The following is a 25,316-nucleotide window of genomic DNA, read 5'->3' as shown; positions in this document are numbered from 1 at the left end:
TCCCCACAGTGTGAATAGAGCTGTATCAGTATAAAACTATATATATTGGTAGCTTATTTTCACGTGGAAGGAAACAACCTAGGAGGGCTGGCACAACTCCAGAAATTGTTTACTGTTTTATTTTAATTATATTGCAGTTGCTATGCCCTCCTAAACTATTTGCAGGAGACCTTATACCAGAAGAAACTGACTTCACTCTTGTTTATTTGCCCTTATCCATAGAGACCCATAAAAAGTTGCACCACTTCAGTTTTATAGGTTCACTTTGTCTTTGTGGGCAAGCTCCTCTGTTACACACATCTGCATCTATGCTGGAGGATATAAATGATGAGTGTTTTGATAATAGTAATGCATTTTCATCTCTGATACAACCCTAATCTACTCAGTTTATACTAGAACAAGTACAGTTTAACAGAATATTTCCATCTGGTTGCTTACAGACCCGCTGCCCCTCCAAATCCTAGCTTCACTCTCTGTTGTTCAGTATGGAACAAAATGATTTACGCATTCTGATCAAACTTTCACTGCTGTTTTATAGATCAGTGTCTTGCCTTGCTTCACTGATGTGCAAATGAAGCTCATCCAGAAAGAATTACCCAAGAAAGAATTAAGAAAATTGAAGTCAGAATATCTGCACTTGGATCACTTGCAAATAAGGAAGATCTGCATGCACGTGTTCTCTAAAGATAATGTTGAACAGATCCAGGTAATTCCAGTTTAAAAGCTACAGATGAGTGATCTTGATTCCCATATTAAAAGGGGAGGAATTTTGTTGGGGAGACAACCAAATCCGTATAACCCTTCTGCTGTAAGACTGGAAGCAGTAAAGAAAGGACCTAGTCGGAGACTTAACTAGCAGAAACAGAAAGAGCCCAAAGCCCAAGGGACCTTTGACCACTCGGAGAACATTCACTAGCTTTAATTAGCTGTTCTCTGTCCTATGCTCACTTGACTGTGTGTTCCACTCCTTCCTTCTATTCTGCCTCTTTACTTCTGCTTCAATCCTGTTTACATCATATGTTTTTCTTCCCTCAATCTGTCCTCCTTGCTCCGTATCCCCTTCTACCTTCTTTGCAAGCAGAAGCCACCACCAAAATAGAATTGCTCTTGCATTTACCACAGTCGTGCTGTTTGTGCTGTGTGTGAACTTTTCCCCCATGCTGTCTTATCTGTTTAGGCTATAAAGTTGTTGGTTGGGTGTTAGGTTGTGTTTTGTTTTTTTCCAATCAGAGATCTTTTACTCTTCTGTGTTTGTGTGCTGTCCAACATAATGGAACTTCAATATTCATTAGTCCTTAACAGTCCTTAGATGTAATTAAGAATAATATCCCTTTATCTTTTTTTTTCTTTTTTTTTTTTTTTTTTTTAAATAAATTATTTCCAGGTCAATGAGTACACTTAGTGAGATGAGGTGTATTAGATGTAACAGGGTAAGGGAAACTTTGATTTTGCAGTCTTGCTGTAGGTGAATTAGTCATTTAAAAGTATAGGTGTCAAAATGTCTATGCTTCTATTCAGAAGAAAATTCTTTTACTTGGTTTTATTACAGTCCAAGATACTATGATAAGCAATAAAGATTTAATTTTATATTGACTATGTTTGCATTGTACTTGCAGTGGTTTGCAAATTTTTGGTTTGTTTTCCATGTTTCACAGCTTTTAAATTTGTTTTCTAGAAACCATTTTGGCAGCTGCAGGTCCCTTGTCTGAAATCCTTTCGGAAGCTTGAGTGCAAAGCAAGCACAGTACTAGTGATGGATGCGTTATCTTAAGGATAACGGTGGATATGGCATCTTCAAAAACGGTGGCATTATGGTAAGCATCTGCATGTAATTTATGAAACAATACGTGATAGTTCTCAGTAAATGTGTTCGTATCTCTGAAGATTTATCTGATCACTTAATGTTCTTCTAAAATGTTGAAGGTAAGAGGATTGCTCTGTATCCTGCAGCATTTTAAAGTCTGAAACAGTGTACAACTACAGTTTACTTAGCAGTGACTTTTTTCATGTTAAAAAAAGTAAATGTAACTTTTTAGGAAAATAAGCTATTTTAGAGTAGTAGTTCAATGCCATTTATGGCTCTCTGCTTCTGAGTCTGTTTCTCTGAATACTTACAACTGAATATTTTCAAACTGCATTTGAAAAAAAAATCTGATTTTTGTTTTTTTTTGCATTCAAACTGAGTGCTGTAACTAACCTTCAGTGACACATTTTACCACTATGCATGTAACTGTTCTAACAGGCATTATCAGAAACAACCCAACTTTGCAGAAGATACAAAACATATACATATTTGTTGACAAATTAATCATATTTGGAGGGTTTTAATCCTTGTATTGATTATATATATATATATATATATATACACATTATTATTATTACATATATATATGTATATAAAACAGTAACATATTAAATTACTGGTACTTTTTTGTTGGACGTCGATCACACTATTTGTATAATGTACACAATTAGATAATCCAAGTAGAAACACCAGTGGAAATTTTACTGTAACTACAGTCCAGTCTAGTAAAAGTGGTTCCTTTTAATTTAGTCTTTGAAATAGTTTAGGCCAGCAATTCCTCAGGCAAAAAATCTTGTTTCCATCAAACCCAGTTATGTTTTTATCTGTGTATATATTGATTTATTGAAATTCACAAAAAAAAAATTGTGCCTCTGTTTTTCTTCCTCCTCTTTGAATCCTGGTGGTCATTACTGCAAGGAGACAGTTTTGCTAACAGCAGGCAGTTCTTAAAGATTTTTCTTAGGAATATTTTGAGGTCTTGCGTATGTATACGTGGTGTAGTAAAGAGGTGCAGAGACTGAACTTTCTGCTGATGAGCTGGTTCCAGAACTGAGGCGGCTGTTCCAGCAGCGTGCTACCTTCAGCAAAATTAGGGTTTTGAGCTCCAAGAACTCTTAATTTTAACATGCCATGCTTGTAACTGCAGTGGCTCAGGAGTTGATTCACAAGCAGATTAGGTCTTAATTGAATGGACAACGTTGAGGTCTGAGTGGTAACAGTGTTTGGTCTGCTGCGTGTCTGTCAGAGCTGTTAGCCCCCAGCTCGGGTGCACAGTCGTGCTGACACATGTACCTGCATGGGCACCTGGTGAGATGTGCAAAGCTTTTGTGTCCTGCTGAGGTAGGAGTACCAGCCTGGTTGATGCAGTCTAGTTGCACTGTACTCATTTTCACGGTATAGTCACGCTCCAAAACTTAAAAGTTACCTAAGGCTGCATTAATTAAAACATGAGTATCTTCACTAAGGTAGTAGAAGAGGAAACACTGAGAACGCCTGGTAGATGAACTCCTCTGAGGTCTGTGACCAGGCGGATGATACTCCAGAGGCCTGATATAAAGCGCGCGTATAAAACCTGCTTTAAGACAGTTTCTGAAACAATTAGTGTGAGCCCTCTTCCCATTTGAAATTAGTTTGATATGAAAGTGACTAATGGTGACTTTATTTAGCATCTATTTCTGCCACACTCAGCTTTTCATTTTTACTTTCTAGTAGGGTGGAAGAGTTCATCTGACCCTCAAAGTGGTGTGCACACTTTCCAGTGCCAAAATACAAACCAACAGCTCTAATGTACATACTAGGTTCCTCAAGCTGCACTGAACAAGTGTGTGTGCTAGACAGATGAATAAAAGTTTAAATATCTGTTTAGATATGTTTATAGGTATTTTTTTTTAATTGCTGTGATCCTATGGGTCATTGTAGTAACTTGGGATGAAGACGTCAGGCTGCTCACAAATTGTTTTTTCTTTTGCCCTGCTGATCTTTCACTCTGGTTCATTACTTGGCAAATGCTTTCTTATTTATGTGATCTGTTTATATTTTAAATCAGTTTCTAGGAGGAAACAAAAACAAAAAAAGGTGAGCTCTTCTCAGTTGTAAAACCCTTCAGATTCTGAAGGATGGTATCAATCAATAAAAACATAGTTTGCAGTTTCCATGTCATAAAGGTATCTTATCTGCAATAGTTGTAAAAATCAAGGCTGGAGTGTTACTTATCTTTTTCTGTTGATCTTTTCTGAGGTGACTGTACTGAATGGTATTGTTTCAAATAAAAGCAGTTAAAACAAATGATTGACTTGTGAAAGAGTTGTTTGGCATTTAGTATTTAATTCCTCTTTTGCTAAAGCATTTTTGTGATAATAACTTTATTTGTGACACTCCGCTTCCACTGGTAGGTGGAAGCCTGAGGGGGAAAATGTTATACTTCTTTCACAATTCATTAGTTTGTGGATGTTTCTGTTATGTTGTTTCCACACTGAATGACTCATATGCTAAATGAACATACCAGCCTAAAGGCGTGCCCTCGCCATAGCAGCCCACAGTGAAACTTGATGCCATTATATATAAAAGTACGGAAGATGCTCGTGCCCATTTGAATCCTCAAAAAGTTATGTGCACGTCGGACATGTGTGCTATCAAATACGTAATGTGCCTTATTTCAAACAGTTGTTTTACCCCGATCGCTCTTTTTCACACCGTTAATTTGCTGTTTGTGAGCAACATCTGTCTTGTGAGTGTAAGTTGGAACCGAGAAACAGTGATTTTTTTTTATTATTATTATTTTTGTAATGTGGTGCAGTTTCAGGGCATTCATTCCTGGACTATTTGATGACAGACTGTGGAAGTACTTGCATTGCCACGTTGTATGGTATTGTAATGCGTTAGACAGATTCAGAAACATTTTTATTTGTCAGGTTGATAGCACAGGTCTAATGCTCTCCATAGTGAGAAAACGTTAATTAGAGTGAACCAGTTGGCCTCTGGTTATCTTAGCTCTCCTTGAATTGTGCATTTCTTACCGAGTCAATTTTCTCTTGTTTAACAAAAATATGAAAGACAAAACAGGTTTACCTATTGACAACATGCCCCAGAAATTCTCACTTATATTACGGTAGCTTTATACTGGAACACGACAAGAAGGAGGTCTAAAACTGGTCTGGGGTTTCAGTCCTCCATTTCTTACACACTTTGTACCCTGCTGTCTGTTACCTCTGTTGCAATATGGAGTATGGAAAAGAGCACAGAGTAAATTGTTTTCAGATAGTTTTGGATCTTTAGGTGTTGTTTTGTTCTCGGTGGCGGTGTGTTTGTTTTTATTTCCCAGGTATTGTGTAGCAGTATTAACTATAAGCTGCCATTGATTTGAACATTGAAAATACATACACAGCTCCAGAATTTTTGTTCTCTGGATGACAGACTAATGGCTTTGATAATAGTAAGATAGTATAGAGTAAATAAAACATCATGAGTCAGGTCCTGTTCTACATTGCATGGTAGGTAGTGGAGGAGTTTATGCCAAAGGCTACAGATGCATTTATCTTAAAGCATGGTCTTGCCATAAATCTTTCACTTAACTCTTCTCACAGCCGTACGCAGCGTGAAGTTTTTCTATCAGTGTCCCTATTCATTCTCAGGAGGTTGTCTCTGCTTACCTAACTCTAATTCCACTGGTCTGGAGCTGGTCTGTCAGTCCTCGTCTGGCTTGTGGTGCAAAATTGTAAGTGCATTCTTGGAAACTACATGTAACTATTAACAAAATCGACCACAGTTTCCATAGAATATACTGGAAGGCAATAAAAATAGCAATTTCAGTGTTATTTCAATTTCCAGCACCCCAGACTGAGTCATCTCAAGTCACTTAATGTCTCACTAGGAGAGTATAAAAGGTATAAAACCATACCTGAATACGACCATTTGATCTTCATTGAGTGCTGAACTGTAAGGAGAAAGTCTCTGAATCAGAAGTCTTCAGCAGTTTTGCAGAGGGCAGCATCTCTGTCTTCATGTCAGGCTGCATTCACCCCTCCAGAAACGTAAGCAGCAGCAGAATGGCAGACGTTGGGCACCCTGGTATATTCAGTACCCATCTGGGAGTGTAAAAGGTGCCTCTCTCCAGCTGCTTTTCCTGCACTTCTGTTTCTGAATATTTGTTTCTGATTCTTCTGTTTCTGCATCTTTGGCTTGTAATGGTTTAGACGTGATTTTTAAGGATTTAGATCCCTCCTTTGTCAGGAGAGAACCTGGAATCTTTAGTCCTGTTCTCCCTTTTCCACCTGTTTCAGAATATCTCTTTTTTTTTTTTTTCCTTTCCTGTGCTGCATGATGAAGACGCAGAGCTTTCCAGTTAAGTTTAGAGGCTGAGAGCTGAGGCCGTAAACCTGGATTTCTTAGAAGCGCAGCCAGATCTCATGGCAGGTGCTGAACATACCAACCTTCTCCTTTCTGTGTCGACCCATTAAGTGCCTTTATCTGCAGACACTGCTTTCACCCGCGGCCCTACAGCTCTGCCAGTCACCCAGGGGCACTGCAAGTGGCCTACGGCTCTTCTCTCTCCAACCAAACACCGCCTCGGGGCAGCCAGCAGCTCCCTCACAACCTGCCAGGGCTGGGGTCAGGCCCTGCAGGGAAGGAGAGCTGCCTGCAGCTTCTGTGTGCCTTGAAAGCAGCCACGTAAATACTAACAGGTGAAAGCATTAGAAACTGTAAGAAATGTTTTGTTTATTTCAGGAAAATAGTTGGCACAACACAGGGATGAAATGAGTACAGTCAGTTTACTCTGTGAATCGAGGCAATTTTATTGTTTTGTTCATGCCACTTTTCTCTTTTAGTGTAAACTTGGATCTTCCCTTGATATATATATATACAGTGCCAGATGTTCATGTTTAAAAACATGCTTTGGCTAACAGTAAAATATCTTCTGCTTAATGCCTACATGATACACACTACAAGATAGGTGCTCTACTCTGACAGCTACTGCAGCGTATCTGGGTGAACTCTTTAATATTTAAAACAAGATGTTAGGAATAAAAGTGTTCTGGTCATTAAACGAGAATTAACGTGGGAAAGCAGCTGATTTATAATCTGACACTTGGCTTCTCTAGTGCCTGTTGTAAAGAAATGGTTCTCTTAAACTGTACATTAATCATGAACAAGAAGTTCAGAAATGCCTCTTTCCATCCAAAAACTTTTATTACCAATGAAACGGCTTTCATAGTATTGGAACGAGCAAATAAATGTCTCAAACGAGAAATTCCTTCATGTCCAAATGAAGTTAGTTTGCACCTCTTTCCCAATGAGTTCTTTTTTTTTTATTATTATTATAATTGTCTTCCTTCTCCTCAAAAAGGAAAAAGGGCCTAGGACAACTTTGCAGGTAAATGCACAGTGAAGTGTAATTTGAGTTATGCATATTCAGTACATATTTTCAAACATATAATAGCTGTAGCTAGAAAAGCAAAATGTCCATTTCATTTTAGAAAGTGGTTGTTATTTGTCAGTGGGGCATATTATTAAAATGATCACAGGCAAAAGCTGTAAATCTGGCAAAGAACCATTCTTTTGCTCATAATTTCGCAGCCTGTGTGATTTGCAAAACAGAGCAAGTTAAACAAGGGGGATAAATTTTACGTTCCGATTTCCTGGTGTTGACGTGCCTGCTGCTTTTGGAGCGCAGATGAAAGGTATGCTGCCTTTCGGATTCAGAAACTGCATATTGCCTTTCTGCAGCCTGTTGGCTTTGCCTTTGTGCCTGACAGCTTTTCTGTTGTTGTGGACGGTAAGGTCATCTCACACCCACAGCTCTGCATTGACTGAAATCTCCTTCTCTAACAGAACCAGTACCAGTACCCATGTTCAAGTGTCCCTGCGCAAAGTTCATGTAGCTATTCAGATTTCTCAGCTTCTGTCATCCTGGTACCAGCTTTGTTCTCTCTCCAAGAAAAAGTTCCCAGGCTATCTTGCTGGTTCTCCACGCTGTCTATATTATTGACTTTTTGAGTCTTCATTTGTTCCCCCTATTGCTCTGTAGTGTATGTAGCTCAGCCGTTTATTCCTGCCCTGTTTACCTGACCCAGCCACTTCTTAAGCCACAAAGGCCCTCCCCTGTTTTGGCAGTGCTGGCAGCCTCTCCTTTTTATTCCCCTCTGTGTCCTACCCACAAACACTTCTATTCTTTTCACCTTCCCAGGTGCTGTGGAAAAAACTCACAAACAAAATATAGCCTCATCCGTATGCTGTTTTTCATGTCCTTTTTCCTGTTTTGTCTTGTCTATCTTAATAAAATTAAGACTCTCTGCTCTTTGAGAAAGAATTATGATTTTCTACATGTCTTTATAATGACTAGCAGAATGGGGTGATGAGTTTTCTCGTATTTGCTGTGACAGTATGCATTTCAAACCTAAAACAGGATGATCTAATTGAGATGACCAAGCAGTATAGTGGTGGCATAAGGAGTTAGTGCTTGGGCTAGTTCCACCTCCCTTATTTAGAGGTGATTGGTAAGTAGCCACTTTTGAAGTGTTTTTGTTGTTGTTGTTGTTTTGTTTTTTAAAAACAAGATGTCATGGGAAATCTTGTTAAAACACTTTCTCTTTCTTTTTCTTTTTTTTTTTTAATCATTTCAGTAAGTGGAAGAAGCTAAATTTCAGATCTTTGAAAACAGTAGTCAAATTTCTAAGAAACTGACTGAAAATCAAGGAAAAAGATGTTTTAGGTAAAACTTGCAGCAGAGAAGAAGGCTTCTATCATGCTGATTTTCATTTTTCATGTATTTGTCTGTACTGCTTGGATAAGAACTTCTATCTAAGCCTCAATTTTTTCAAACGTTTTCAGCTATGACTTCACTGTTGTTAATAATATTTAATGCAAGCTGTAGAAAACCTATGATATTGTGAGTAAAAGTTTAGTAATGGAATCAACTTGCTATTCCTTTTTTAATTAATATTTTTACATAGGAATTCGGTTGGCTTAACCTGCAACAGTTTCCTGTTTCTCAGTAACTGTATCCCAATGCTTCAGTTGATGTTAACCCCAAATATGTTTTGTCCTGATTTCATTATGTAGTAGCTTGTTTAGTCTGTACTGTTGTTGATAGGGACGTTTAATTTACATTAATAACTCGGGATTTCCCCGTTAATCAACGTGGATAAATTACATATGTGAAAAACATTTCTGATCATCTTTGAGTTTTCCATACTTGAGAAGCTCCTTGGTATTTTTCTTGTGTTACGAGATAGCAAGCGTTGCAGCGTCTGATCTCACCTCCTCAGAGCATTTATTATTTTATGTGATGTCCGCTCATAACACTCTTGGTTTTAAACATGCCCGTTTCTCTTCATATGATAATTCCAGTGTTTACTAATGTTCACCTTTGAACCCGGCCCGCTTCGGAGAAGGGGTGACCTGTGCGACGTGTGGCTTTTCTGGTAAGGTCACAGGATTGATTTCTATAATCCTATTACGCTGTTTTTCTACTCGCTCTCTCCCATTGTCTAAGCAGGCTGTTTTGCTACTTTTATTTTGATTGTAGCCGCGTATTGAGCAGAGATTTTTGCTAACTGCCGAAGTGCTGCCCTACTTCCTTCCTGAGGCCAAGGCATCTGGTGTGCTTTCGCGTTACAGCTTAACTGATCGAGCGAACAACTTCCATTAAAAAGAGGCAGCCTCACCACCTCCCCTGCACCTGGCACTGGCATTCAGCTGTCCCTCTGATCCGGTTCGTGGAACTATGCTGTTAGAGCAATCCCGATCTTACCAATAAAGGCTCGATTCTTCTGTGGGTTTTGCTCCCTGTGCAGGCTTACCAGAGATGGCTGCTGCGAGGGAAACAGAGGAGAGCATAGCAAAAGGAGGAGGAGATAGAAGTGGGGAACGTGTCCTTTCTGCAGTGATCTGCATCAGAGCCGTTTAACTAGCGTAAAACTATGCAGGGATTTGTAACAGAAGCGTTAAGGTTGGTATGAATGTAGCACGGATGGAAAGGCACGTGTAAGCATAGGGAGGAACAGCAAAGCGAAGGGTTAAAGAAGTGGCATATACTGATAACGAAGATCACCGTTTCCAGGACACCATCCTCGGCAGTATCTGTGTGCCACAGCACAGATGATTTGCCAGCGGAAGACCTTGCATCCTAAGATCTGGAGGATGGCAACAAGGTTGTAGTATATCACATACATCATTCGTTTTCCTGTTAGCTGAACAGGAAAAGAGACGGCAGGCAGGCGTTTTAGACCTAAACAAGGAAAACAGACAATGGGCAGCAACCTGGCCTAAGATTTATGGAAGCCGAGGTAAGCAGGATCCTGAGGCGAAGGACTGTCCTGTCATAGCTGATGATCCCTGAAGGATATCCTAAAGGATCTGCTCAGAAATCTGGCTTGTTACTGCTAACTAAGAACAACTTCTGTACCGCGTTGAGGCCTTGATAGTTGACAGCTCTTGTTCTCTGTTGTGCACGTAGTAGTTTGGAGGCACACACCGTGGTGCTTGTAAGTGAGCATGAGGGTATGAGTGAGTTATATCTCTGGGAGAATAAATGTCAGTAGGTAGAACTGACTTCTTGTAAATTTTGTAACTAATTTGCTTTGGCCTTGTCTAATATACTGAGTTTTATTACACTAAGGTCTCTCCCGTTAATTTGAAACCTCATAAAATAGAGACTGTTTTCTCTTGCTTTTTGTGTTTCTTTTTAGCATGTGTTTGTTATCTGTTGTCATCCCAACTCAGTTTGGCATTTTTGTGGCCCATTTGTTTATTTTAGTTAGATTTTGCTTTCCATGATTCTGAGTAGCCACAGTGACTGCAGCTTAGGTGCCACAGTACCCGCCCATACCACTTTCTAGTTAATTGGCCTTATGTTATGGAATATTTATCAAAACAATTATTTTGAGACTCATTGCCACGGATGAAAATGATTATAATGCAATAGGACACGTAATCCAGTATTTTACCTTGTTTCTTCTCATGGGTTCTGCCTTGTTTCTTCTCATCTGTGGCTCTCTGTGCCTTCGGGGTGTATTTGTTTGCTTGCCTGTTTGCTTTGTTAGGGAGGATACTTCACTCACTTTTGGCTTTGGAAGAACTTCTTTTCTGTTATCTGGATGAATAGATCCAGAACAAGAAGTAGATCATCATCAGTATTAGTTGTTCTATTCAATTTATTTAGTACATGATGTTTGGTATGACTCTTGCTTATTGTTTATGCTAGGCTCAGATTTCCAAATTTGTCTGAAAGGCTCCTATTTGATTCTAATAACTTCTTGAAGCTCATTGTTTCTTCATAATGTTTTATTATCTTTTTCCCAGCAATAAACATGCTTTTGGAGACTCAGAGCATGTAAGATGTATCTAGGCTTTTTGCTTCCCTATTTTGGTCTTTAGGACCTTCCTAATGTTACTAAAATTCTCCTTTTTAGTAGGGTACATTTAAAATTCAGTAAGTTTAAGACGGAGAAGCATGCATTGTGGGGCACGAACTCTTTGCGTTTAAGAAGCAGCTCCTTATATTTCTTTATTTCACTGCATTTTACCATTCTCTCATCAATTGTTTCAGAAAATAGCTTACGACATCTGTCTCACATGACAAGGGTTTCCACGGTCTGTTCCAATGACACCCTTTCCTCTGCCAAAAATTCTGCGTGCATCCTGGATCCATGTATACCTTCCCATCTCCCATGTACGATACTCTCTTCTCGTTCACAGTGTTGAATTGTATTGGGGATTTGCCCGTCATTCAGAGTGGGGACCATCTGGTGCCAGCTGTGAACACATTCCAGCTCTTTGTTATGGCATGAAGGAATTCAGAAAATCACACAGTTAAAGTTGATGCATGGCTGTGAGCCTTCTACATGGCTTGTGTGCATACTTATACAATAATTGCATGATTAGGTACTGTTTGATAAAACACTGTATAGCATTATAAGGCTTTTTTTGGGTATTATTGTAAAAATAAAGGAGTATTGGGCATTGAAGTTCCTGTGATGCCAGGTGCTACACAAACTAGGGCTGAAAGGAATATCTACATTTCTAAAAGTTCGGAATGTAAACATAATACTGTTGAAAACAGAGGGTATACATAGATGAGAAGGGGAATGTTAGGAGTTGAGGGCGTCCGTGTACCTAAATCAAGAGACTGATGTTCGTAGATTATTTCAAGTTAATGTAATGAGACTTCTTTGGAGGACAGTTTAGAACACCTAAGGCATTCCTTCGTCAAAACTGGTCTTCGTAGGAGCCTCTCTCTCCGTTTGCTGTGGAGATCTGTAGATCAGTCTCCTACATCAGATGCTTGTCTACTTTAGATATTAAAATCGGGTGGGTGTATACACCTTCTTGTCAAACTCTGCTCGTAGGCAGTAGTGTGACTGCTTGTTTGGGGGCAGGAGGGAAGGCATCTTAGTAAAGTGAATTTCAGAGGAGGCAATGAAGAAAAGCAGTGACGTCTGTTTTCAGATATTTAAGGGAGTTTCCCTCAAGTGTGAGGTGTAAAACAGGAAAAGGCATAAGAGGTTCATTTGGAAATACAACATGAGTGATAGTGGAGCTGGAATCTGAGCTCCTGGTACTGAATGACAGAGGGGAGATAGGAAGGGAAGAGGTGCGTGAAGTATCTGGGATTTATTTATTTTTTTCAATGAATTTATGAGATTTTGGGGAAGTGTTTTAGAAAAACAACATAAACAACCGAAACGGTATAATCATATGCTTTTTTTCCAGTTTTATGAAAACTGCCCTAGCTTGCAATGCGAACAAACTGCAGCTGACTTCCTGCTGGTGATTAAGGAACAATAGGTGCAGCGGTGAAAAGTCAGGAAGGGCCTTGAAAGTGAAGACAAGGAACAGAAGCTCGTGAGAGCTGGGGATATGGTGACATGTTCTGCAAGTGAGTGAGAAGGAAAAGGGGCTTTGTGAGAGTATTCTGAATGAATGCAAGTGAGATTAGGCTGCATTTCTCAAATGCACAGAGAAAAATGTGGCTGAACCAAAACGTGGTGGTGATGGTGATAACCTGATTGAATGCTTTAGTTGACTGGAAGAATTAAGAAAAGTATAATGCTGGAAATATTACACTGAGGGTATCTGCAAATTACAGATGTTGGGATTTGGAGTAAATTTGGGGTCTAAGGTGCTGCCAGCATTATGGGTCTGAGCAATGGGTGGGACGATGATGAAGCTATGCAGCTACATCTTTGTCAGTAGCAATTACGTCATTCATATGAAAACCTTAAAGAGCTGTCCTGTGATATAATTGTATCGTTAATTATTTGGAGTTATTCAGTACGATTGCTTCCGAAATAATGTGGTTTAGAATGTAGTCCACCTGTCAGGAAGGATTGGGTTTTGGTTGGTTTGGTTTGTAATGTTGCAGAGGGATGAGTGGCCTGGGAAGGTGAGTTCTGCATTTGTTGTGGAGGCACCGGTCTTTTTATTCATTTATAGTAATAATGAACACCACGTACAGCAATTTCTTTACAATTGAATCCTTAAGTCTTCTAATAACTGTACTCCGTAGCACTTCAGTAGTATAATTAATTGGTTTGGTTCCTTACTCAGTTCCTGCCTGGTTATGCAAGAATTCTTCACAGTAGGAGGAAGCTTTCGGTTTGCTTCAGGCCCTTGTAGCCAGGCCCTGTACCAACTGCAGCGATCCTTTCTCTTCCCCTTCAACGTGTCCTGAGCTCACAGGTTGAGAAAGGGTACAGCAGAAAGGGCAGAGGAAATAACATCTGCACTTGGCAGATTTTCTGTTGCCTTGCAGTCTTGTGGGCACGGTAGCAAACAGGTGCGAATTAGAATTGTTTCTAGGCTCGTCTCACTTAAAACAGAGATGAGGTGACCTCAAAAAAAAAAAAAAAAAAAAAGCCAAACAGCTTTTTTATTATTATTTTTCCTTGTTAGTTCTGAAACAGAGAGAGTTCAGATCACTAGTCATGGGTATATAAACCTTATCAGCTGTATGTGAGATAACCAGAATTTGACACTGGTCTAAATGTGGGGTTATCGGTTCTTCATAATGTGCAAGCTTCTGACAGGTACATGGCATACAAGTGTTAGTTCTGCATTACAGAGGAAATAAAGATTTTTCTATCTATCCCGAGCTAACACAAAAAATACAAAAACATCATGTTTTTCCACAAATTCTGGAAACAACATCTCTTGTATATGTATCAGTTTCCTCCTGTGTAATTGGTCCCATGTCAGATGTCAGCAAAGTGGGTGTTCTAATGTCAATACGCATAGTGAACAGAAACCCTTACATACAGTATTTTCATTTATTTCCCCCCAATAGAAATAATAACAACTTGAGCCCTTATCTCTCTGTCAGTGGTACAGACAAATAAACATCTCTTTCTGTTACTTTCAAATATTTATATCCTTGTGGAGTAATTTTTAAACTTGGTAGTTTACTTGATATAAAAGATTTTTCTGTGCCTTAAACCAAATAGAAGATGTAGAACTATGATTGTTGATTCTCCTAAATGTTTTGTCTTTTTTGTTTTTGTTTGTTTTTTTGGACAGAAGGTGTATTTATGTTGATTTGTCTGGCTACATCTGATCTCAGAAGACACAACTCTACAATAGTAGGGGGAAGAACAGTATTGTGCTCCTGGACAACAGCAAGAATGACAGCCCTGATGAACTGGCAAGTCAGACTGAAGATTGTTAACATCCTCCCGAGATGACACAAGAAAGTCACAGGTAGAGGGAAAGCATGGGGCCCTTCCCTTTTTCCCTGTAGGCTGGATGCAAGCGCTGTCGCTGAATTTAGGATATCATGATGTTCCAGAGTGTAGCCCTTGGTTCTGTGCTCGTGCTCCATTGTAAAACTCTGTGGTGTCTTCACTGCTGCTGTTACACATTCCTGTTACATTAAAGCCTGCGTTTCAGTGCAGGAAAACCTTACAAAGTAGACATTTTTATGAAACACCACCTTTTCTTTTTGACGATTGTATATTATGCTAGCTATATGCTACTGTAAGCTATTATTAGTACAGTAGAGAGAAACATCAGCATGAGAAGTGACTTCATCTAACGCACTGCCAAGCTAGAACTTCTCACAACCTTCAGATGGGCACAAGAGGGTGTTTTTATAGCAGTAATATTATTTTCTGTCAGCTTTACAGAGTTTTAAAATACGGTAAGATTACCTCATTTTCGTTTTTGCCACCACATTACTAAGAGACTAAAAATCTACACGTCTAGAAATGAGGTGTTGGTGATTAAGATAAAAATATCCCCTTTATTGGTTTTAGGCCGCTCTCATTTCTTTAAAATAATAAAACAAATCATGTATAAATACGAAAAAACAGCAATATGCAGGAGGTGAGCAAATGCACACTGCAGGTACTCGTGGCTGCCTGAGGGGGAATCTACTGTGATCAGTTAATGCTGTAGAAACCTCTTTATCCACAATATCATTGTAGCCTTTTCCGTAGCTGCAGCATTTTGTGGTAAAAACGTAAATCTTTTAATAGTCTAGACACTCAGATTATTTTTCTGGGACTAGTTTGGTGTCTCTTTAGTTGTGGGCTGTGCTACCTGGTTCGTCCTTGTTCTGTTAATATATTTATTTATATATTTTTACTTCTGCCATTGGGTTTGTCCAAATGCACTTTGATAGCCATGGGTCTGATTGAGTTAATGGGACTCTGACTGGAAGTTAGTGCTCTGAAGATCTGACTGTAGGCCTGAACCCGAGTTTTTACTTTATTCCCCCGTCTGTTTGCTTCTAATTCATTAAAAATGTCCTATAAAGTGTCTTTGAGACCTAATGTACATCTGCTTTAGTACCATTCATATCCTATGTTCTCTGGATGTTGTCAGACACGGTTAAAGTATTTCTGTTGTGTCATGTGTCAAAAACTCTTGATGGATGTGATTACAGTTTATATTTTTACATGTAATGGTTTCACCTAAAACAGGAGAGAGAATCACCTGTGTTTTCAGTAGCTGTGGTATTTCTCTTAGCACAGATTCTGAAGCCAGAGTAGCTACTTGAATTGTATTCAGGTAATTTTTAAAGGTGTTGGTAGATTTGTTTTTTATTCTTTGGGCACAAAGTACATTTATTTTATTTTGCACGGTGCTATTTTCTTAGTAGCCTATTATTACTAAAAGCTTTCAATATGATGATACACTGTGATGCAGCCCAATAAAATAAGCAGGAAAAGGCAATAACTTTTACTGGCTCTCCTGTTGTTTCTCTATTTTTGTGGATGCAGTTACATGACATACTATACAGCTGGAAGGGAAGATACTTTTATTTTTGTGAATTGGGTAATGTCTTCTGTTTACACGGAATGCTGTTCCCTGTCCTATTCCATATGACTGTGTTACACGTTCATTGAGTGCTAAAATTAAATAGCCACGATACAAACTGTAAAGGACTTTGCAAATCACATTAAAAATAGAGTTAGAGGGGAAAAATGGATATGCTTCATCTCTACCTGTGTTAGTATTTATATTGCATAGACTTTTTAAAGCAAGCACGTATCAATATAGGAAAATGAATGGATGAAAAGATCCAAAACTTTCTGTGTATTTAGCAAGTCTGGAATAGCTTCATTTTTTTTTTTTTCTAGGCTTATTAAAATGATATCTAAAAGCTTTGCAGTGTTTAATGGCTTGTTGCATACTCCCAGAATGACAGGAAAGCATCGTTGTCCTGCTGTAAAATCAAGAAAGCAGCCACTCGGTCCAAAGCAAAGCCGAGGTTGTTCCTTGGGTCCTGCTGCATTTTAACCTCCTGCCTCCAGCTCCCTTTCTCCCGCAAAAACCCAAAGCCTCCATTGTAGTCAGACGCTTCGTTTTTCTGCGCACAAGGCCTAAGGTGTTTCAGTTTGGGCTCCCAAATGAGGAACACAGCGTCGGTGGCCATCTGCCAAGGTGTTTGGTCTGCCTCGCTCCTTCTCCGCAGAAAGCCGATGGCAAAGGCAGAGGCAGAACTGAATGTTCCTGTGTGGCGTTCAACTGCCTTAACCACATGCCCATTGCTCTCTTCCTGCAGTTGTCTGTCTGCTTCTCCGCACAACTTCGAGAGCAAACACATATAGGAACCTATAAATAATCTAATTCGATGCACAACCCTGATTCATTTCCTGAGCAGCGTGTGTCCCGCACACGCAGGGCGGCCGCGCTCCTGTGGAAAACTTGAGCAGAATGGATGAGGCCGAGTTCATACTATTAAGCATTTAGAATATTATTCGAATGTGGCTTATTATAGCTGTAGCTTGGAGTATTTTTAACAAGGGATGAGGGAAAAAAAAAAAAAAGAATGCTTGTATTTATAGTCGTGACTGTTTTCCTGCCTAACATTTGAATGTGGATATTCAGCTCGGTGAAATGCAGAGCATCGACCAGGAGGAGGAGGCTGGTGTCTCCTTAGGGAGGAAGGGGAGAAAGAGTTCTGGGTAGCAAACACCTGGGCAGTAACTCTATTTTGTCCTGCAGTCTCAGGGCCAGTCCGTGGAGAGTTTACCCAAACTTTTATTTTTCTCTTCAGCGTTTTCAGCCCAAGAAATGATCTCTTTTGGGGTTTCTTGGTGCAATATATGTTGGGGGTGTTCAGTGTGTTGCTATAATCTATCTGCTAGTAGCGTAAATAAATAAAAGGTGTTTTTTCTATCCTTTTTTTTTTTTTTTGCTGGAAAACAACAGACGGCACTCCTCAACTCCCAGTTTTCTTAAAAAAATAAAAATAAATAAAATAAAATAAGTCACAGTTGTTTTTAAAAGTACAAAGCAAAACTTTTTATAATAGAAAATCATAAAACTGGTCTCAGCTTCCCCCTTGAATCTTCCCAGTCAGTGTTTGTAAACTACCAAAGGTGGAGTGTAGGCTCTGGTGACAGAGCAGGGGTACCAGGAATCACAAACGAATCTTTATCTTTTATGCTAGAATTGATTAGGATGATACAATTTTTTATTTTTCCCCACAGAAGTCTTGCTGAGCCATGGGCTAGGTTTGAGTTTTTGTTGATGTTCTGCCTTACCCGTGGACGATGCCTGAGGTCTAGTGACTGAGCTAGTGATTTTCTATGAGGAAACTGAAAACCTCGTGCTTGGCTTTTACATATTTTTCTCTGGGTTATGCAGTCTTTACCCACAAGCCATGCAGCAGATTTGAATGTCCTGTAAACAGCACTGTAGCTAATCCTGAGATACACCAGGAGGTGAGAAATTTTTTGGTCAAGCCATTCATTGAAATTCATTAAAATCAAAACACTTGCAAAATTAGATCAGTTCCGCTGGCATTTTCTTGCAAAGAAAAAAATGAAAACCCTGCTCTTAACCCCCCTTTTTAATGGATCAGTTTGCAAAGTTTCACAGCTGTGGAGAAGTTAGGAGCAGGAAGAATCGGTCTCGGCAGGGCAGAACACCTTAAGCTAGGATCTCAAGGCAGCACTTTGCATCTTGAAACTAAAGCCTGAAAATGCTGCATGTCCTATCAGACAATGTTGTGTCATTGATTTATCATGTTATTTCATCCTGTGTGTTGATGGCAACCTTTTGGCAGGGATTGTTTTCCTTTTCTGGTGTTTCTTTTCTTTCTTTTTCTTTTTTTCCTTTTTTTTTTTTTTTTTTTTTAACAGCGCCTACTACGAGGGAGCCCTAATCCATGACTTGGCTTCCAGGTACTAGGATAATACAAGCAGTAATTATGCCTGCTGCTAAAAATTTTCTACCTTATTTCCATTTGCATTTGTTTGCCTTCAGCTTCCAGTCATTGATTCTTGTTATTCCTTTCTCTGATAGATTAAAGAGCTCTTTAGTACTCACTATTTTCTCCCCGGGAAGGTGCTTTTACCCTGTAATCAAGTTACTTCTCAATCTTTTTTTCCTTTTTTTTTTTCTTAAGCAGATTGAGCTTTTTATGGATTTCATTGTATTTTTTTTTCCACATTCTTGGATGATTTTTCTGTCTCTCTTCTATTCCTTCTCTAATTTTCCTATTAAAAAGCAGAGATATAAGACTGTATTTTACTAGTCACATACACAGAAGTAAAATTACTTCACTAATTACTCCTGTGTTTGTATGGACAGAAATTGATGATGTTGAAGGTTGAGTAAAATAAACATACATTTAGTGTGACTTCAGTACATCTGGAAGTGTAATTATCGGAGGACAAAAAAGGATAGATTATTCTAAAAACATGGAAATGCTTCATAAACTTCAGAAAGGCTGCTGATTCACAAGGAGTGGATGTGCAGAAGGGGCTGCGAAAGTATTTGTGTTTCTGCTGCAGTTTTTAAGGAGATAATAGTGAAATAAAATCTCTTTAAAAAAAAAAAAAGGACAATATATCAAAACTGTAGGTACTGTAGATTACATGATAATACATATTTTTCTTGCCAAAATTTTGTAGGATTGAACACAAAGCCTTTGTGAGTGACAGTGCCTGGGCCACAGGAAGTAAATGAGTGGATATGACTGTATGTCTCCTTTACAGCCAGTTGATTCTGTGAGTAGTCAGTTGCTTATCTTTGGAAATCCTAGAAATGATATGCTGCAATAGAAGAAGTAAGGTAGTATTGATAATTTCTTCTGTTAGAAAAGTAATCACCGTTATGCCCTGTAAGATTTCAAACAATTAAAATCTACTGCTTCAAAGAAATTCTTGAAAGGTTTCCTACTGCGATTCTTTTTCATTTTTACTCATACTTTAGGAAAAGGTTGAATTAAATTTACCTTACAGAGACTCGTCAGATGCCCGTGTGGTCAAAGCATCTTGACCTACCCAGTGGCTTTCATGCCTATCATGCTGTCAGCATCTGAACCTGAATCCACGCTCCCAGATCCATGCTTATCCATCATGGAAACCATCAGATTTTCATGAAATTGAGCCAGGGACTATTTAAGTTGATGCAGATCAGTTTAATGCAAGTTTCTCTGTGTTGTGTCTTACCCAAATTTGCGGTCACCACATTGGCCTTCTGTCTGAACTGACTTGCTTTCTGACTTCTAAAAGAGTGCCTGTCCTTTGTGGCAGTGAAAGTGAGGCATGGTCAATAAAAGATCTTTAGCTTTGTTGAAACAAATTAGTTCATGGAACCACGGTAAATAAGGAAAAGGAAAATTAAGTTAATGTAAAAGACTTAGAACCCTCTAAAGCTCCTAAAAAGAGAGTAAAGGTGACTAAGGACAGAAAAAGAAAGCCAAGTGGTCTTAGAAAATACTTAGAAAATAAACAGGTACTACAATTTTGTGTTAACCAAAAAGTTAATGCTAAGGTTTTGGTAGTGCAGGATGATTCAGGGTAGAAGTTGTCCCCTTGCAATGAGGAACCTCTAGAGCCACTTTCTGTTGCTGGACAGAGATGAGAAGTGGGCATTCCCTTGAATGCTTTTGGGTATCCCAGGATAAGTCAGTATAAAGGATGTCATTTCTTACATCCTAGATTGCCTCGGTGTCTTCTCCCACATCCTGGAATAGAACCCTTAAATAAAGGGAGATGATGGATCTGGGGGAAAAAAAATAAAATCATAGAAGAACCAGGATGATTATGATAAAGGTGGAGAGGGTCTCCATAAGCATGCTAATGTGACTTCATTTCTTGAAACAACCATGTAAGAGTTGATCCTCCTTCCTGAACTAATAATACTGGGACAGCTGCGTATTGTGGTAGATGTTTGAACAATACAGCACTTGCTGGAGTATAATACATACTGGATAACTATTCTGGAAGTTGGGAGGAGAGGGATAGTGTCAAGAAAGTTATTTTCTCTGTAAATAAATGCTGATGGTGAGGGTTTGTTGAGCAGGTACAGCTGCCACAATTCATTTTCCAGCTTATCTCTGCATAGGAGTGTGGGGGAAAGGAGAGAAAGGGGAACAGAAAGGAGACGTGGAGAGGGGATAACAGTTTTTAGAGGCTTCTTGTGCTCTTTCAGGATATGTTCTTTGCTCTCCTTAAACAATTCACTCTCTGGTTTGAAAACTGCTAACTGCGAGGACTGTCCTGCTGCCGTGAGCCCTGATGCCCTGTGGAGCTTGGAGACTTCTTTAGGCTGCATGCCACATGCTCTCTGCAATGCATATCGCAGCCCAGGTTGGTGGATGGAAACACCTCCTTAAAGACTTCATTCCGAAAAGGCTATCACCTGTGTAGGAGAACCTGTGTGGTATTTGTTTTCCTTGTATATGGTTTTGTCATGTTTTAAGACCCTTTCAAGATCCTTTTCTCTGTCAGGACAGCTGCAGCTTGAGAAAAGTCGTAGGGAGGGGGTAGGAAATGTTATTCTCTAAGTAGAGCCCACAGGTGACTTTTATAGTAGTCCTGACAGTCGTAGTAGTCTTATAGACGTGTTGCAGTACTGTAGTATGGCATGTAGTAGAGCATGCCCTAAGTGTTTGATCACTGTAAGTCCTAGAGTGCCAGTAAAACAGTAACCAAACACCGTTGTGGGATTTTTCTTTTTTTTTTTTTTTCTGTCTATAAGGGTGGCTTTTGATATTTCGTAGTACTTGCAATCTCTCTTAAGCACAATGTCTTGTTGGGAAGTTAGCAAGTTAATGTTGCAGAAGATGTGGAAAATTCTCTGAAAGACCGAGGAACACCGCGTTTTCCGTCATTGTGCTGTCAGGGGAGAGATGGATGCTGCTCGGTGACAAGCAGCTACACTTGGCTGTATTCAGCCAAAGGGCAGGACTGTCCTGCTGCCAAACTACGCAGGTTCCTTTTTGAAGCTGTAAGGTGAGGGTTGTTTCCCCTAGCAGTTCCTGGAACTGCTTGCATGCAGTGTAGACATCGCTGTGGATCCTGTATAGTTACCAGGAAGAGTGATGCGTGATGCATCCCCTATTTCTTTGGATATCAGCATCCCATAAATTCACATAATTTTTCTGCCTTGCAGAGCTGATGCTGTGCTAGGATTTCTAATATCAGGAATGGAGCTGATGTTTGCTGTCCTAGGTATTTGCTGCACGTTCAGAGGTAGATGGCTCATCCTGCACTGCGGATGCAGACACAGTCCTGTATGAAGGACCAGACTGAAGGTCAGAGTGATGTTTGCATATTTTGTGTTTTCAGAAAACATACACGTGGGGTAAATAGTAGCTCTGTCCCAGGACTGTACCTGGCTCCAGGAATCTTAACAAGGTAACATCTCAGATGGGAAGGAGCAGGTCCTTTTGAATGTTCTGGACTGAACGCATCTTTGTGGAGGTTCTAGACTGGATAAAAGAGGAAGGAAAAGAATCTCTGATATTTTTCACCCGAGGCCTGCTTGAATTCTGCCTGTTCGGGTGTAGAAGTCTAATGCCAGTGTCAGCATCAGGGGCTTACCTGCCTCTCCACTGGGCTGAGTACTACTACCTTTAGAGGAGATGGTCCGTGAATGTGGGCAGCAGCATCTTGGGCTCATTACAAGGAAACACTGCAGCTAATAATTTTTACCTTGGTGGCAGACTTGAGTGTACAATCACATAAATGGCCAGGAGATTTTGGAGAGGAATTGAATATCTGGTGCAGTGATTGCAGAAAGTTGAAGAGATGAGTGGATATTGCAGTGCAAGTTTTGCTCTCAGCAAAGCAAATATCCTAACGGGTCAGCAATTTCAGAGACAGTGCAGTCGTGGAAGAACATTTCTTGAACTCCTTTTTGCTGTTGGAGCTGAACACAGGTCGCGTCTGTCTGAAACTGCACTGTGAGCCTCACAGAAGCACTTAAAGAAGTTACATGCTTATACAAAAGGAATAAGATGCTAAAGAAATCACATCATAATGGTAAAGCATTTCCATTACTGTTATGATGAAGTTGTTACTATCTGTACACATTTTCACTGTGAAAAAATGTGTGTGGTGTAATGATCATCAGAAGAAAAGTTCATAATTAATGTGTTTTCAGCAGTTTTGCCCACTTTGTGAGCTCAACAGTGGGCATAGGCCAGGCCTATGAAATACGTTTTCTTGGATACTTTATGTACCTGTTAATTCCTCAAAAAACTTAGATATAAATGTTGTTCATTGTACAGATGAGAACACTGTGTGAGTACTGGCCGTGATTTGAGATCAGCTCTAGGAATGATGGAATTGTCTGCAGGGCTCGCGTGTCAACAACAATCAGCTGGTTCGCAAATGAAGCACGGTAAGGAAATCGCTGCAGCAGCACCGGTCCCATCGCTGCTCCCAGCTGCCTCTCCCAGAGAGGAGACTTCATTTAGTTACCTGAGGTTACCGTGTTGGTCTGCTCCTGCTCCTCAGTTACCACTTACTCACACATCCAGAACAGCCGGCTGCCCGTTGGCATTGAAAGGACACGTGGCCTTCTGAAACCCCGTTCTCTTAGATAATGCTCGCTAATAAAAGGGAACCAGCAATATATGCAGGTTACTTTATGCACTCCGCACAAATCCTGCTGGAAAGGCAAAGCAGAGCACGTTCCATGCATTGCGACTGTTTGCTGGCGTGCTCCATCCCCTTCCTTTGAATGGAAAGCTCCTTCAGAAATAAGGAAGTATTTAAAGTATCTCTCATAGATTTCAAATAAGACATCGGAGCGGGGAAAATTGGTTATAAGTCTGCATCTGATAAGCAGCTGGGAATTGTGTTCATATGGGCTGTGTAGAGGCTGGCACTGCAGCCTCAGAAAAAGGGAAAATATGGGCTGTGCTTTCTCAGAGTGCACTGTGAACAGCCTGCCCCACAGTATAACTGGGAGTGCTCTCAAAGAATGACAGCCTAAATCCCCAGCAGCTCCATCCTAAGTACATGTGGCCAGGTGCCCTGTCTCTGCAGATGTTTTGCTCTCAGTTTGGCCTAAAAACGTAACATTTTTTTGTGGAGAAAGGCTTTCAGATCTCATTAAAAATAGCCTAGCAGTGGCTTTGGATTTGACTGACAAGCTAGTTGTTGTTGTGCCAAATTAGATATAATACACTCTTAATTTTGATCTGAAGAAACAAGGCTCTTTTTGCTCAGTAGGGAGGACCGAGTGACAAAATCCGGAGTTCCAGTGACGACACTGAATCTCTTTATTGTCAGAGCAAGCTAGGAAATCATCTGCCTGCCAGCCAAAAATGCTGGGGAGCAGGCAGAGGTCCTGACAGAAAGCAAAAGCTGCATAAGAAAGTGGTGGCATGGCCCAGGAAGCTTCTTAGCCCAGGGGGAAGTGTGCTGCCCCATCCTGTGGTGTTCCTGTGTCTTATATGGAGTTGATGCAAGTTCCTTCTCTCACCTCTGTCAGCAACCACAGAGCTTCAAGCAAGACTTTCGGAGGCCTCGCTTGTCACATAGTTCGGCTTCCTTGAAAATGCTGTTGGGCCAAAGAGGGATCTCACCGGGGTGTTTCACAAAGTCCTTTTGGGCTTTGGGAGGGAAGCCGATGTCCACTCTGTGTCTCTCTCTGGATAAGTGTCAGTCAGATGGCTGCTGTAGTCTGCTCCATCGATGCTTGACTTTGCCTGAAGTCTTAAGTTATGAACTACACAGAGGATGTTCTAAAGTGGGAGCGTAATTTCAAGTAAATAAAATGAAAAATCTATTTTCATCTTCATTTAAGTGGAACTCTTCTGTTACTACTTGAAATACACTGTTTAGAAGAACAGTTCTCTCGTTGGAGGAGCCTTTCTCTCGATTTTATGCCTTATCTCTAAAGAAAATGGAAAACGAAAGGTTGTTTTCCCAACCAGTTATGAATATATGGTATGTATTTCCAAGTTCAGCTTGCCTTGCACGGAACGATATTTGAGCCAATAAACTCCTTACAAACATTTCTACTGGTTTTCAATAAGTAGCTACAAGGGACGTTGTAAAAATGGAAGTATGTGAAAACATACATATAATAGAAAACATGATCTTGTGCACTGCTTTCTGTGCAGTGCAGCATCCAATCCATGTGACTTTTCCCAAAGTATGCTGTAGTTTGCAAAACATCAAAATTACTACATCGGGATTTTGAAACTTCCTGTGCAGCTACTTACTTTCTTTCCAGAGCAATCGTGTTGTGATGTTATGACACGAGTGCGCTGGGGACAAAGCCTCTTTGCGTGAGGTCTGAGGTGGCTCGTGTTATCCAAGCGATCGCGATGACTGCACCTGTCATATGGGTTGTAATTTGAAGCAGATTTCGACTTCAATAGCTTGCAGAAGAAGGCATGTTTGGAAGGGATTGGAAGGGATGTGGCACAGCATGAACAAGAGAAGAAACATGTAGTGCTTCCGTAAAAAACGCAGGAGTCTGCAGCTGATGAGTAAATTCTTTTTTATTTCTGTAGTCAGGGGCAGCAGAAGGAAGCCACCGGGCTATGGAAACCTGTACAGGCCTCGGGATAAAAATAGTGGAGATGAGGGAAAGCCTGTACCAGAATGTCGGGCCATTAAAATCTCCTCATTGCTCACCTTCTTCTAAATCCTTGGCTCTGGACAACAGCTGGAAATAAATGCTTCTCATTCCTTCCAGGTTTTCACAGAAGAAACTTTAAAGAAGTTCAGTATGTGTAAAGTTATCGGCTCAGAGAAAAAAGAACAGGACCTTCCCTGAGACAGAAAGTGCCAAGTGCCTGCTGGGAGGTGGTTTG

At 40.0% G+C, this 25,316-nt stretch overlaps 1 long non-coding RNA gene across 16 annotated transcripts in view; it reads left to right on the top strand.

Moving 5' to 3' along the window:
• The window catches only part of LOC137851444 (uncharacterized), a 42,368-nt gene extending 17,797 nt beyond the window's left edge, over window positions 1–24,571 (top strand). For 11 of the 16 annotated variants that reach the window (XR_011093210.1, XR_011093198.1, XR_011093209.1 and 8 more), the window contains 3 exons: window positions 539–706; window positions 1,676–1,814; window positions 14,318–15,982. This is a non-coding gene — a long non-coding RNA (uncharacterized lncRNA). Of the gene's footprint in view, window positions 1–538; window positions 707–1,675; window positions 1,815–9,151; window positions 9,226–9,329; window positions 9,516–11,500; window positions 12,681–14,317; window positions 15,983–19,164; window positions 19,261–20,689; window positions 20,848–21,711 lie in introns of those variants that run through there. The other 5 variants (XR_011093200.1, XR_011093205.1, XR_011093211.1 and 2 more) reach the window with 5 other exon arrangements.
• The last annotated feature ends 745 nt before the right edge of the window (window positions 24,572–25,316 follow it).

The sequence above is a fragment of the Anas acuta genome, chromosome 1, assembly GCF_963932015.1.
Source record: "Anas acuta chromosome 1, bAnaAcu1.1, whole genome shotgun sequence".
Lineage (NCBI taxonomy): Eukaryota > Metazoa > Chordata > Aves > Anseriformes > Anatidae > Anas > Anas acuta.
The sequence above is the reverse complement of the archived record's forward strand: the minus strand, read 5'-3'. Positions and strand labels throughout refer to the sequence as shown.